Source organism: Aptenodytes patagonicus, chromosome 4, assembly GCF_965638725.1.
Source record: "Aptenodytes patagonicus chromosome 4, bAptPat1.pri.cur, whole genome shotgun sequence".
Taxonomy (NCBI): Eukaryota; Metazoa; Chordata; class Aves; order Sphenisciformes; family Spheniscidae; genus Aptenodytes; species Aptenodytes patagonicus.
Window position 1 is genome coordinate 17,145,534 of NC_134952.1, and position 15,490 is coordinate 17,161,023.

Here is a 15,490-nt window from a genome sequence, read left to right on the forward strand (position 1 = left end):
TGCCTTCCTTCTGCTCAGCTCCCCGTCAGCACTGTTTCTCCCCTCTCTGACATCCACAGCTGCATCCCTCCTCATCCTTAATTCTCCTGTGGGATGCAAGGCTTAAGGGATTATGGGCTGTGTGAGTTCACAGCCCAAACTCCAAGCTGTGAACTCTTCCAGCTGGAGCTAGGCTAGCCCAGGCTCTGCAGGCTCTGGGAGAGCAGAGAACTGGGGTTATAGCAGGCAGGAGGAATGTGTTGCTGTATTAGACACAAAACACATAAAATTTGAGAGAATGATTAGGATCCATAAAAATGGTGGGAAACAGCACAATTGCTGTGTGCTATAGCCTGCCATGTATTTGCTTAATTTCTTACTCCTGAGGGAAAATAAAAAAAGGCAATGGACAATCTTACTCACATTCATTCTCAAACTTAGAAAACAACATGACATTTCATTGTAGACCTTTGATTCATGCCAGTTTAGGATATGATTTCAGTGAGGATTGCCTTCATTTGAACAGAAGATTTATCCTGCTGTATATCACTTTAGGATGCCTTCACAGAGTTGATGTTTTGTCAGCTACACATGTCTTGCCATTACACTCTGCTGTGCCCCCTTCTCGCGACTGTGATAGACCTGCATGACAACTCATCAAAGAACTTAAAAATTATATTCATCTCTTTTCATCTGAGGAAACCACTAGTAGTTGCTATAACAGATTTCACAGCTAAACAAAGGTACAAAATGACAGGGATTACATGATGCATGTACTCGGGGCTTGTAGCTTCTTTTATGAGCTCCCCCCACCCTATTTTTCCATCATCTCTGTGTTTTATTTCTGCTCACAAGCTTTGACGCTTGACATCTTGATAAATTGCCATGTCAGGAATGCTTGAAATTAAAATGGGAAAGGCACATCTCTTTTTGACACTGGAACAGAAGGAGCACGACTTGGTTCTGATGCTGTTTGGTATCAGATTGGGGAGTAGTGGCCAGCTACCACCCCAGATTTTGGTTCCAGCTCCAGCACCTTATGCTTCTCTGGTGACATAAAGGACCTGGGCAGCAGCTCCCAGATTCTCCCTCTGTGGGAACTGTACGTAATGAGCTGTCTGATGGAGGACGTGGCCATGTCAGCAAGGGCTTTTCAGTTTGTTAGAAAGCAATTTATGGCCTTAAATAAATTATTTCAAATGAAGTCTGGAAAACCTCCTGCACAAGTGTAATTTCACCTTATAGAAGAGAAGATTTTAAATAAGGATGCTCCTGTTTACCAAACTTGCACACATGGTTTGGTGCCTTTCCCCTCAGAAATGAGGGTATGGCCATGGGGCACGTCTGTTCTCAACTACTGGTAATTTCTTGCTTGTGGCCGCTTAATTGCTGACTAGCACTATGGCTGTTTCTTGTGGTATACTGGTATCTAGCGGAGGCATGCAGGGGCTTCATCCAGGCTGGGTCCCACAGGCACAGTCACAAAGTTGAGTCCTGGCTAATGAAGTCACCTGTGTGTGTGATGTAAGTGGCCAGCAGCTGTATGTGGTACAGCACCGAGCCTAGCCTGCTGCCTCACCTTGGGCTACAGTCATGGACACCTGGAGATTAGGACTCAGAGATTCTTTGTTCTCTCTTGTGGCTTATTTATTTGATTTTATTTTGTTTTAATTAATGCATTTATTCACCTCTTCTGAGAGCTAGGACCTGAGCAGTCCGAGAGGCAAGAGAGGCTGTAATACTTGGTTTAAACAAGCTATTCATCTAATAAGAGTATCTGTATGTCAGTAGGAACATAACGCTACAGAAATAATTAATCAGCCAAACCAAGGACACCCATGAAAGCTAGCACAGAAGCAAAGTCATTGATCTCGGTAGTCAGCTGTCAGGAAAAAAAAAAAGATCGGTTTTCATCTCTGCTTGTGACCCTATGATAAGCAGAAGTCCCCTCAGCGCAGGGTAGCTCTCCCGTGCTTCCCACAAAATTTAATCCTACCTTAGGAGCTTAGCTGCAGCAATGACCTTCTTTTGTCTGCTTGCTCTGGAGTAAATTCTGTCTGACATGAGTAAAGAAGATTGGAAGAAGGCTATTTTTAATATCAGTATAAAATAATCTGTAGCACAACAAAATACGAGAAAGGAAGGCATCCTTTCATTATGTTTTCAGGGAGAATGACACCACCACCTACACCATCTTGCAGGAAGCGCATAAACAAAACACTTCACAGGATTAACCTGACAGGGCCCCTTCGCTCTAGTTTCTATTATTAACATTACACCTAGTGCAAGTCTCCTCAAATGAACTATATGAGGTATAACGATTTATCTTACACAGACCATACCTCGGCTGAAAATTTATTACCAGGATAGTAAGAGGCCTGGGTTTTATACGCCCTTCACAGAGATGTGCTGAGTATCTGATCCCTAAGTTTCTTATAGAGTGGGTAGAGAACAATTTTTTTTGTTACCTTGTCCAGGCTTCAGGTCTAGGTGGTGAACTTCTCCGTCCCTCTCCTCATGATAAACTGCACACTTGAAAAAAAAATACCATTTCTGTCCCTCTGCATCCCAAGTCCCCACTTTCCACTGAATGGTTGGGACAGCAGCCTGCTATCCACAAGCTGTTATCACACAAAACAGAAGTGCAGCTTCTCCCCTTTGCCACCTCACAGCTCCAGCTCCCTCCTTGGTCTTCTCAGGTTTAACACAAAAATGTTCATTACAGCTGAGTAAAAGACCGCAGCCCTGATGATACCATGCTCCAAGCAAAATGCCATTTTTACGTCTGTAATATAATGGATTTTTTTTTTTTGTCAAGGAAGGTGTTTTCAGAATTTTATGGAGGAGATTGGCTTTTTTCCCCCTAATGTTCTCATTAATTTATTATTTCCTGTATTCTACCTCCCTGCTGATTAAAGTATGAGAGGCAAAGAAAGGGGAAAGTATTTCTGCTGTTGAAGCATGCAAGACATAAAAAAGAGAAGCTGACCTTTAACTCTGGTCCTTTGCCTTTTTGCATGTCAGAATGTCAAATGATTTTCCATATTATAAGTATTTCATGGCAACACTAAGCATTTGAGAACAAGGAAACATTTATACTGTCGGAGGACACCTGAGGTTTGTTGCTTTAAAGTTAAACCATAGTCTTAAAATCTAGCCTGAGTAAGAGGTAGCACATAGCTATATTTGTGCAGGCAGCAGAGCAAGAATCAGCCTCATGCTCCAAGAGCTGCAGTGTGCCTCTTGGTTCTGCTCTGCTGCAGGCTACAGCATCCTTCCCTCTGTGCTTGAGTTCACAGTCATGCTGATGAGTACAGCGGGGGCACATCCGTGTTGTCATGCTGGTTTGCTCTTTGCTCAGGTTTACAGTCACTGGCTGCGTAAGTATTAGTTCATGTGTAGTCTCCAGACTGGCATAGTTCAAGGGATAGTGAAGCCTGGGGTGCAGGTCGTTCACTTGGGCACGTCCCACAGTCTGCACCCTTTGTCCTGGGGATGGAGGCCCACACAGGCACAGAAAACAGAGACATTGCACACATAATCTGGGCAAAACAAAGCCCAACTTTCATCATCATACTTACTCATCACCTGCTTTTGTAAAAGGGACTGCAGCAAGTCATGCACTCTTTGGTCTGCTCTGCGTCCGGTGAAGAAACGAATGATCAAGTGTTGTTTCATAAGCTCCTTGATTCACAGGGGTTTCTTTTTAAGTCAGAGAGGACTGTTCTGATCACCTTGCATGTGATTCATATGCACAACATACATGAAGCCATGAAGACTCACATACTAGTTTCAACATCAAGCTCATCAGGTACGGCAGACTTCTGGAGAGAGGTACCTAGGTTTCAGGTGACAGTAGATCTTTGTTGGATTGTGAACTCTCTGAATGGCCATCTTCTATCATTATTAAAGATTAAAATTTTAGCCTTCACCTGAGTTGTCTAGTTTCAGCTTCCAATTTCTTTTCTACGCTTTTGAACAGCCTTGTAATAGTGATGAACAATGTAGTGGCTCCACAGCACCAAGCAATACCAAAGAATTAGGTGTGGTACCACTCAGTGGTGATACTAGTCTTCAAGTCTACCCTTCACATCTTAGGCCAGCTCTGTTTGGTGCCACAAACTAAAGCTGTTATGATAGAGTAGCACCATTCTTGATGAGAATCTTGCTAAGTATGACTTCCATGCTTTTCTCTCCTTTTCTGAATTAAATATTGTTCCCTAGTCTTTCTGGGAGTTTTCACAGATTTCACACAGGCAGGAAATATTTTTCATGTGATCTTTCTGCTCTTGTTTTGGCAACTCTTGGGCGGAATTACTGTGCACACTTTTTTATAATATTTTGCGTTATAATTTATTAATCATGTTGTTATAATTATTATAATAACATGAAAGAAACATGTTAAAGAATGTGTTTTAACACTCACCAGCACTGGTGTTGCCTGGCCACTTGATTATAATAGTGCCTGTGATTGAATGTTGTTGGCTTTCCCTGCCATCAAGTATGGTACAAGCTATATAGTGTGGAAAAGGAGGGTCTGTGCTTGGAAGAGGCAGTGGTCCAAAGTGGACACGACAGATAAAAGATGGGGATTTTGGTACCATTTCCAACTAGAAAGCAGCACTATTCTCTTCAGCATGTATAGCCTGCAAATCCTACACAGCTGCTAAGGTAAAAAAGGTCTTTTGACAAATCTGGAAGCCATTGTTTGCTACTCTAATGCTTTATCTATAAATCTGAACCTAACTCATATTGTGGCAGTCTTTCTACTTTTTAATTCCCTGAACATTGAATTACAGACGTTTGAAGAGCTGGAGGTCTAATAGACTGAGCTTAGATTGCAAACTCCTGTTCCCACTCCTCTCGCTAAATGGACACTTCATTTAACTCCTTTGCATTTCATCCTGCCTATCTGAAAAGGCAGTCACCGAAAGAACTTACGGGACAATCAAGGGCAGCTACCTGCCAGGCAGATGATTATTCCCACAAACTTAGGGACTTTGTGTTTTTTTGTTATATTTGACTTTACAAGTCTAAATGGTAGTCATTTTCACCATATTTTGGTAAAGCTTTCTCAAGGCTACCAGATCTCAGTTTCTGTTGCACCTTGCTCATCCTAGCATTTGCCTCTGCACAGGCTTAAATATTTGCTTTTGCAGATTTGTAGTATTTACCCTCTGCTATTTGTAGTAAGGAAAAGAAATAAATTCCCAAATCATGCTTCAATTGTAGAAGCAATCATTGTATAAAAAGTAATCCCCAATACACTGCAGTAAAACATATTATTTTATGTATTCTATATGAGCTATCTGAGAGTTGATACAGTACAGGCATGCAATTAAAAATTGCACATTAGATGTATTTTAAGCTTTCTTTAGCAGCTTATTCATATTACCAAACATGCACATTGCAGTGGTTTTGTAACTGGATTTAAGTAGCTTGCAGAATATCTCAATACACAGAGTAAAACCCAGCAAAACATTATAAAAAAGTGTGCATAATGATTCTGCCCAAGAGTTGCCAAAGCAAGAGCAGAGAGGTCACATGAAAAATATTTCCTGCCTATGCGAAATCTGTGAAAATTCCCAGAGAGACAAGGAAACAAAGTCTGCCCTGGGATGGGAATACAGTTTACATTGAACCCAACAAGAGGAGATATGTGTGTGTGTAGTTGTCAGCCAAATCTGAATTCTGGTATACATCAAATGTTATTAGTTTGTACTTAGTGATACAGCATACCACATACACTTGAAAAATCTTTCCAGTTGAATTTCCAGCCTGAGTTTGTGTATATTACAACCATTCTGATATTTATTTTCTGCAGTCACTTCGCAACATCTGAAAGACAGTAAATTAAATATCCTGTCTTTTGATTTTGACTGAGAAGCCAAATTTCTTTTTTAATATTGAAGTTGTTCTGCGATGGAGAAGGGGGGATAGTATTTTTATAATTGGATGCTTAAAGATTTTAAGTATACATTTTCTCATCGATTTTAGAGAGGGGAAAAAAATCTTCTAAGATGTTTTTGCTGCTGAAGCAGGATTTGCAATACTACCAGGGACTGCTGTTCTATTTGTGAACTAAGATTACTCTCAGTGAAATGGCTCAGCTCCCCGAGGTTCTCAAAATTCCCGTTATGCCTTTGCCAGATTCACAATAGTCTCACATTTGTTATTTCACTAAAAAGAAAAAAAAAGGAAAAGCATGTGCATGGCTGAAATAAAAAGGAAAAGCATGTGCATGGCTGAAAAGCTTCAAAAGCACCTCTGTAGAACGCCTATGTGCTGAAGAGTGTAGAGGATCATTTACCACTTAACCAGGAGCTGTGCATCCCAAGGCTTGGAACAAAAGACTAGGGGACGGACATTGTGATGCTAAAACCTCTCTCCATGAATCTGTCTGTCCCCCTCTCTCTCACCTTGAGAAAGACATTGTACTTGCTGCAGTTCACTTTACTGGTTGGCAAAATGGTTATAATAAAACTTGCCTTTTTCACAGGTTTCTGTCAGCATATATTTCAGAAGTGCCTCTGCAGCCCTGTTTGAAGAGCACTGTACGGTACAGCACAGTGTCTTGGGAAATCACACAGATGTATGCCATGTTTAGAAATGATTTGTCTGTTAAATGAGATCATAATTGGTTAAATTGCCGGGTAATTAAGGAATTTTTGCTCTTCTTATTAGATAAACAGGCTTTTTATTGCAAACAGTTCTCGTCTTTCTAAATCAGTTCCAGGAAACCCTATAATGTCAGTCACTATTAGCATTTGGAATAGCATTAAGAGCTTTATATGAGCTCACATTAATCTGTCTAGGTTAACCTTTGTATCCAGGCTGCCTCAGTTGCTGTATTTCAAATCTGCAGAATGTCAATTCTTCTCGGTGGGCAGGAAGAGGTTTAGTACAGATTTAGCAGTGCTTTGATCATAGTATGAAGTAATTTTGAACTTATTTGTGACAAAAAAAAATTCTCTGGAGCACTTTTATTCAGTCTTATCAATTGAGTTGCTTAATCAGTTGGAGCAAACTTTTAACTTCTGTCTTTTTCTCTAGAAGCTGCTATGAAGACCGGATGAATGTTAAGACAGATAGCAGTGCCAGGTATATTACATTTCATTTGGGCACTGGATCTCAGAACTTCAGAAATACCACGCAGGCATAGAAACAGAGTAGGAAGGGTCCCCAGTTCCCTCTCCCAGCTGCAAAGTCTGCCCAGAGAATCCCGAGGCGCTTGCCCCACCTGCACTCCAGCACCCCCCGTGAAGGCAGATTCACTATGTCCCTCAGGCAGTCTGGTCCAACGCTTAATTATGCTCATAATGAGAAAGTTTTCCTAATATCTAACCTAAATATTCTTTGCTGAAAATTAGGTTTGTTTCTATTCATCCTACCCTCAGTGGACATGGAGAATAATTGATTGTCATCGTTTTTATAACATTGTTAGAAATACTGGAACATGCACTGGAACATGTTACCATGTCCTTCCCCTGGTCTTCTGTTTTCCGGATCAAAGCCCAGTTCCTTTAAAGCTATCCTAAGAGTCATGTTTTAATTTCTGTCTTGTGACCTCTCTCCAATTTGCGAATGTCCTTTAAAACATGTAGTTCCCCTATGTAAACATGCAACTCCAGCTGAGGGTTCCCTTCCTGAGGAAAGCAACCTAATGACATCCCATACCATACATATAATTCTCTTCTTCACGCACTGCTGAATCTGCCTTCTTGGTAAGAGCATCCCAGCCTTGGTGCATACTCAGTGTGTGTGTCGGTCCTTGTAATATCCAGAATCTCTTACGCAGTACTGCTGCCCAGGCAAATATTTCCTGGGGGTTTTTTTTGTGTGTTTGATTTTTTTCCTCCTTTTCACTTTGCTTTGTTTAATTTCATATATTTGATTTAGGACTTCCCCAGTTTATAAAGATTATTTTGAACAATCTTGTCTCCAAAATGCTTGCTGTGTCTCTCAAGTTGGCATCAGTTGCATATTTTATAAGGACAGCCTCCACTCCCTTATCTGTATCATTGAGGAAAGTATTGGAAGGCACAGAACTGGGTCCCAAAAGACCCCACTTGAAATGCCTTCAGAGGCTGTCACTGAACTATTGATATCTAACCGCCCTGTTGCATACAATGAAAATATTGACATGCCATCAGTTTTCTCGGCTGCACGCAGAGCAGGGTTAAGCATGGTTTTGTGGTAATAGCACAAAACGAGGAGTCAGAGAGTTTTGATTTTTTCTGTTCATTTTGTCCCCAACTTTTAATACATATGGTAGAAAGTTATTATAACTTCTCTTTTCATTGATTTCCTTGTCTGTAAAAGGGAAACGAAGATGTTTGTGAAGTGCATGGCTCCTCAGGGGGAAGATGCTATTGAAGTGCAGACTATAAATGGTTGTGTATCTGACCCTGTCATCACTCGTGCTAGTTGAAACTAACGTTGCTGAACCCAGTGAATCTGTAGGACTTACACTCTTGGTATCAGAACCCAGATCTGTGGCGTCCTGCTGTCTTGTCAGGACTCTTTGCTTCGATTTCCTCTTCTAGCGTTCGGCAGCAGGACATGTGTTTGTGCTTGGCTGGCACCAGCGCTGTGTGAAACGCAGCTGGAAGCAAATTCTAATTACAATTCTCTGTCTGCACCTGGTGCAAACTTTTGCACCATTAAAATGTGCCAAAGTGACTGGTTGAAATGGGGTGTGGGACGAGTCTGTGTTAATGGTTGTTGCTATGAGTTTGTAATTCATATTCAAATAGTTGACTTCTTTCCTTTCTGCCTTTAAGCTTCCTGGCAGTGATGCAAACTAGTTTTTTAAAGTTTATTTGCAGCAAAAGTTATAATAATACAACAGCTTGAAGCCGCAGCGAGATTCGGAGTCGCAGGGGTAGACAAAACTTGTTCCAAATAAAAATGTGCCAAAATGCCTGCTCAGTGCTGCGAACAGCACCAGGTAACCAACCGAGGCGGCCGAGCAGAGCGACTGCCTTGCAGCCCGGGGGAAGGGGACCCGCTGCTGTGCCAGGGACTTGGGTTTCAGCCCCGAGGGGGGTCCCGGGCTCCGTCCCAGCCTCCCGGACCACTCCTGCACAGCCTGCTGGACCCTGCCCGGCTTCTCCCCGCTTGGTGGCACTGGGGTGACCATGGTGCTGAGCCTTTGAGGGGAAAAGAAGAAATGTAGATGATCCTGGAGGGATGGTAAAAAAAAAAGTTGATGTTTATGACTGGCTGCCTGCTTGCTATTTAAACATGCAGGGAGACATCTGATAAATATTTAAATAACACCAATTTATTTAGTGCTGTACATGTTTAACAAGATGAATACTAAAGAGGCTAAATAGATTAAGATTTCTAAAATGATTGTGCCAAATGTGGTTTTTTCCTTCAGGCCTCTGTATAGCAAGGATGTTTCCACCAGTGTAACTATCTCTTAATATATTAATAAATCTTGTGCTTTGAAACCCCAGCGAACACATCCCGCACCAGGCTAGCCACGCTGAAGTAAGCAGTATTTTGTGCCACTGCAACGCATCCGTGGTGTATCTGTACCAACAAAACATCTTCAGGTCAGACCAGGCTGGCGATTCTGTGCCTCTGCTCTGGCTGTCACCTTGAACATCTTTATTCTCACCTTGAAAAGCTTTGCTTTTGCATTAAGATGGTTTTAATGTTTAATATTACCCTTGCACCCATGCACACTAGTCTCACCAAACTCACAAGTAAATATATGTGTATATACATGAAATATGTGACCCCCGTGTATTTCTGTCTCAGTCACATGTGGTGGGGCGCAAGTTTGAGTGTGGAAGATTAGCTTGAGTACTTTGTATGACATATAAAGCCTCAGTGAATCTCACTTGATTAGTTCTCCTGTCCTGACCCTAATACAGAGGTAAAAATATTTAATGGCCTGTACTAAATTAAGTAACACCAGACTGTGACTCAAGTATGCATGACTAAATCTAGTTTAGTGATTCTTACTCTTGAAGTGTGTCACCAAGCTACCCCCAGAAGAGAATGGCTTAGGTAAATACACCATGGCATCAGCTTGCAAAGGAAGAATCACTTTTGAATACTTGTTTATATTAGTCATAACCATGCAAGAGCCCTCTGGCAGTGCTGAGCTTTTGTTTCAGTAGTAGAATACCCATTAGAAATGAAATTACAGCATCGGCATCACTGAGAGCTTTTTCCTTTTGTCGTATTTTGATCGAGAGAAAGCCTGCCTTCAGCATGACACCATGCAGCTATTATGGCCATTGGCATCAGGGCAGAAGACTCCAAATATATATCAGCCACCATTGCATGCTTTTATTTGCTCCCCCCGCAACACTGGAGAAGCTCAGCTGAGATCAGCGTCATGTTACAAACACAGGCTCGCATCCTGCACAGAGGTTCAACTTCACATGGGTCAGGAAGTTGGGACAAGGCCAATGCAAGTTTTCTTAACGGAGTAGACAAAGCCGAACTTCTGTTTCTTAGCTGTGAACATCTCCCCGATACAGCTCCTACTGAAGAACGGGGGCAGAGCTGCCCCTGCCCCGCCACCGGAGCAGCCCTGCCCCATGCAGCCGAAACCCTCACCAACAGCAGCCATTCCCCTTCTTGTAGGCAAAGGAGGCAGTGGCTGCCTCTTGTAGGGTTTTTGCTGTCCCTGTCAGGCTTCTGTCTTCAGCAACTGCCTGTTTTGCCAATATATTAAGCCACTTAAAGGAGGGGGAGAGTTTCCACACGGTCTGGTGAATTCTCTTTTGAGCAGAACTGGAGCTATAAAAACCTTAAAAATGCTTTAGAAATTACACTATCGTGTATGAGAAATACAGCCTATGCATCCATATATAAACCAGAATTTCATATTAAATGCATTTATCCTCATTCTGTCACCCACCCAAAGTTATTTTCACCATTAAAATTATGCGTGACAACTTGTTTATCCATTCTGAATGCACTGGACGGGAGCTAGTTCTCCGTATTCAGAGCAGAACATACATCACCTCCAAACACAAATATCACATCTATGTGAGATGCTTGCTGGAAGATTTAATTCCTTTATCAATTTTGCTACATGGCATTTCAGTCAGGGACAGAGCTCTGGGTTCTGTACTGTGGAAAGATCTTCCATCGGTTTTACTAACATGCAGTAAGAGAAAGGCTGTTGAAGCTCTCTCAGCAAACAGCAAGGAAGGGACACTTTGCCAGTGAGGCAATAAAAAGCCTAGTGGGAGGCTACAAAAGCCACAGCATTATTTTATTTGGGAGAGGTTTGCCAGGACGGCAGGAGTCCTGGTGCCTTGGAGGCTGAAATAAAGACCAGAACACTGCTGTCAACTGGAGGAAGACCCAGGCCTTCAACTAAGTCCCCCCAGTTAATCTGTGGAGATCAAAGACAAGGCAAATGGGGTTTTCTTGTCCTCTGTAATTGGAAAAATATGCAGAGGAATTATTTTCTCCGGATTTCACAAGACTTGGTTACTTTTACTTACCAAAACATTACGGGAGGGTCTGAAGAAGGACTCCCCAGCATGTGGCCCCACTTTGAGAAGGCACAGTTCTTCATGCTCCCACTGGGCAGGGTTACGTGGGGCTTCATCCACCACCAAGACCACTGCAATTACCAGAGCAGAAAGGCAGTAAATAAGATAACAGCATATAGAGAAAATAGTTGCCTACTGCCTTCTGTATTTACGATCATTTTGCCCCAAATATAAACACTGTGATCTATTGTAAAGAGGCATTTAGGGATGTGGAAGCAGAGGAAGAGCTCAGGGTAAATTTGTGCTGCTTTCTGAGAGAAGATTTCAGCAGCATATAAACACTTGCAATGCTTGGTCTCTTGCCGTGAATATCTTTTTTTCCCTAATCCTGGGGTGTATTGCAGTATGAGATACAGCCTTTAGAAAAACATTAATTAGTATTTCCAATCCACAGCATCTAGCTTGAGCCAGCTGTTCTTTTAGATTCATCTACAGCACATGTCTGTCTCTGAGATTTTATAAACAAATTAGACTGTGTATGTACTTGTTTTCAGTAGCACACAAAAAGGACACACATTTTATGCGAATTTGCCCTCTAGCAACTGAAAAGTTCAGTATTTGAACAAGTCATGCATTGGAAGCCCCCATCCATATAGTCGCAAAAACCCTCTTGTGATGAGTGAGGGTAGGAGGGGAGAAGGAATCATCAAAATACAATTCCCAAATTGTTAGTCTGCCTTTGTAATGGCTGCTGGGAGCTGTATGTGTTCATGTGGCTTAGAGACTTATTTTGAGCATTATTGTCAGGCTCTTCCTGGTACATTCTCCTCTGTTTCAGAAGCAACGGGTCAGAGTTACTGAGTGTATGTGCATTATTTACATACCAGTACTGTGCAATTTCCATCATCCACCTACAGAAAATATCCAAATTCAAGAGCACACTTACCTATTCATTATGCGTAACTTCCCAAGTCTCGGATACACACTTCAGGCCATGCTTTCCTACAGAAAATTATATTTTTTTCTATTTACTAATTTACTCCTCCTTTGCCCTACAAATATATATAATTCATTTTGAATATATTATGTAAAATGCAATACTAGTGGGATTTGAGTCTTGCTGATAAGGCTTCAGGTTCTGTAACTGGTATTCATACAAAACTTAGTCTCTAGGTTTCAAAATAGATGCAATTCACAGTGCAAAGCTGCTTAAAGGTACAGAAATAACAATGTTTAAAAGGAAAAAAAAAAAAAAAGGAATAAGTGTCACTCATGCAATTCCCCAAGAATTCTTCCTGAGCAGGAAGAACTACTTCTTCCCCAAGAAAATGACAATGCTGAAACCTCTCCCATTACCTGTTTGGAAGAACATAAAGAAAGAAAATGTCCATCCTCAAGCTGGCAGCTGGATCATGCTGCTATAGTCTTGTTTTAGTGATCACAGTGTTCACAGTCCAGTCTGTAGCCAGCTTAAAGGGAGAAGATGACATCCTCCTACCTGCGGTTTGGAGCAACGTGCACCCTGGAGGCATATGAAAAAATAAGTTCTTTTAATTTCCAGTTGTAGAGAAATAGAGATATTTTTGTTCAGCCTGGAGCATCCTCTCAGTATTTTCTGGGTGCACCCAGTTACACTTATGCCATGAGGGGAAAAAAAAAAAGATTTGAACTATTTGGCATCTCATCCTCTATGGCACTTCTTTCTCTCTACCTTCAATTTGGTTGACTGGAGAAATTTAAGTTTTATTTACACTCATGTGACACTTGCACTCAATGTGATAGTCCGTGTCATGCTGTGCCCTCATCACTGAACATCCCTCTATTACCCATAAAGGGTGAATATTACCTTCCTTATGGCATTCATTGGTCAGGGAGAGCTCCTTCATGCTCTCAAAATCAAAGAAACCCTTTCCTTTTATACAATTGTGCTCTACACAATGTTTTTTCATACAATGGGACCAGACCCTCCAAGCCTATTCATGCTAATAGCCAAAGCAAAAGGACGGACACCTCTAAGCAAGATCACTGAATGAAACAGTGTCAACACCACGGTTAGACTGCCACATTGGGCTACCCTTTATTCGCCAGCACTCATCACAAAGAAGATCCACATGAGGGGATATCTGACATCAAAAAATTGTCAGCCTAGTGCTCCATCTGTACCTTTGTCAAGCATCTAAGAGAGAGCCAGAGCCTGTGCAGCTTTTGCTTGTGCAGGACTGCAGTCCCTGTTACTTGAAGGAATCCAAGACTCTCATTCAGACAGTTGTGGCTGTGCAGAGTTACACTGAAATCACCTGTAGGGCAACTGTAGCTTGAAAACAGACAAGTTACCTGGCAGAAAATTATATATTCCAGATGCAAAGAGTCACATTTTTTCAGGACAGAATATGTACAAAAACATTGGGAATTGACTGGGCTTCTTGTCAAAATAACATGCAAGAGGTTTACTTTGTTTTCTGAGTACCTTGCCTTCTTTTTTTTTTTAATAGAAACCTCAGAGGAAATAGCGATCCTACTAGAAATAACTCTCAGATATTCATCAAAAGAATTTCTGGTGACAATAGCGTTTTATATTTCTGAGTCGGACATCGAACAACAACTGGACAGAGCAGCACATAAACCTGGAAAATTTCTCCCTGGAGTCCTTCACAGATATCAGATTCCAGCTCAGTCTCTCAACTGTTGAAAATCTGTGGGGATTATATGAACTACCTCTTGCTTGTGTGTGTGCAAGTGTCTTCCCTGATCATTAGAGCTATCAGGACTATTACAGGGTCTGGAAAACAGAGACAGACAAATCCAGCAGGATGGGTCCAGAGCAACCTCCCCTGGCAGAACTCCAGCAGCCCCGTTCAAACACTGCAACAGCTTGTGCAGCACTGACTGAGTCTCCCTGCAGAGTTCAGGTTTCCAACATATGGTGGCCATAAAAGGGCACAAATAACTTGCACTAATTGTGTGAGAGAGAAATAAGCAGTAAAAAAATGGGAAGATCAAAGAGGGAGTGATTATTAGTATCAACACCAGATGTTCTGGAAAAAGCGGTCCTAAGTGACTGGAAATGAGAAATTCTTGATGACCCTGTTTGTGCACTAATTCACAGTTGCATTTATCTCCGTCACTTCACTATTGCCAGTGAAACAGGGTCTTCTTCGGAAAGGCAGCTCCTGTTGGTATGCTCAGGCACCACTATCCTTTTCTCTGCTGATCATTGCTTTCTGCCATGGTTGGTTCTCATGTAAACCCACAGTGGGAACCACTGGGTTAAATAAGACACCATTAGGTTAAATGAGATTATTCAGGTGTTAGAAGGGCCTTGTAACAGGAGACAAACACTCTGAGTTGAGGGGCTGGGTGTTAAAAGGAGGGTCACAGTTTAGGAAGGAAAGTGTGCGTGAAGCCTCACAGCAAGTCTCGGCAGTCTAATTTAAACTCATTTCTTTCCATCAGTTACCAGGATTTACCTCATTTAAACCATACCCAACAAGGGAAAAGGACTGCTATTGTAAAGCTGATGTGTTTTCAGAAGTGGTATCTGTTTAAAGAGGAAACCCTTTATGAATCTTATTAGGGGCAAGGCTAAGCCACAAAGCTCTCTTGGGTATTGCTTAAGTAGGTGTAGGTATGAGCACAAGAGAAGGAAAAACAACTCAGAGGAAGCCAGTGGGGACTGCCATAGGTACAGCTGCAAAAGCACATGTAGCAGGACCCTAAAAGAAAGTCTACGAAGACAGGGCTCTGGGCCAGGGTGCCAGCTGTAAGGCCGATGAGATGTAGAAAGGAAATGCCATCCTGTTTGATCTTTCTCAGGCTCTGCTAAACAACGCCAGAGTCTTTGTCAACAGGTAGGATCGCATTAAAGATGCATTTTCCTCCTGCAGTTAGAACAGTTTGAAAGACCTTTCTGATCTTTCACTGTCTTGGTTCAATTGTGCAGCAATCCAGAGTGAAACCTATGAAGTTGTTAAGTAATTCCCATATGAAATTTGCAGAATGACCTTTGCTGCTGTAGGGCTTGTCATTGCGTTATCATGAAC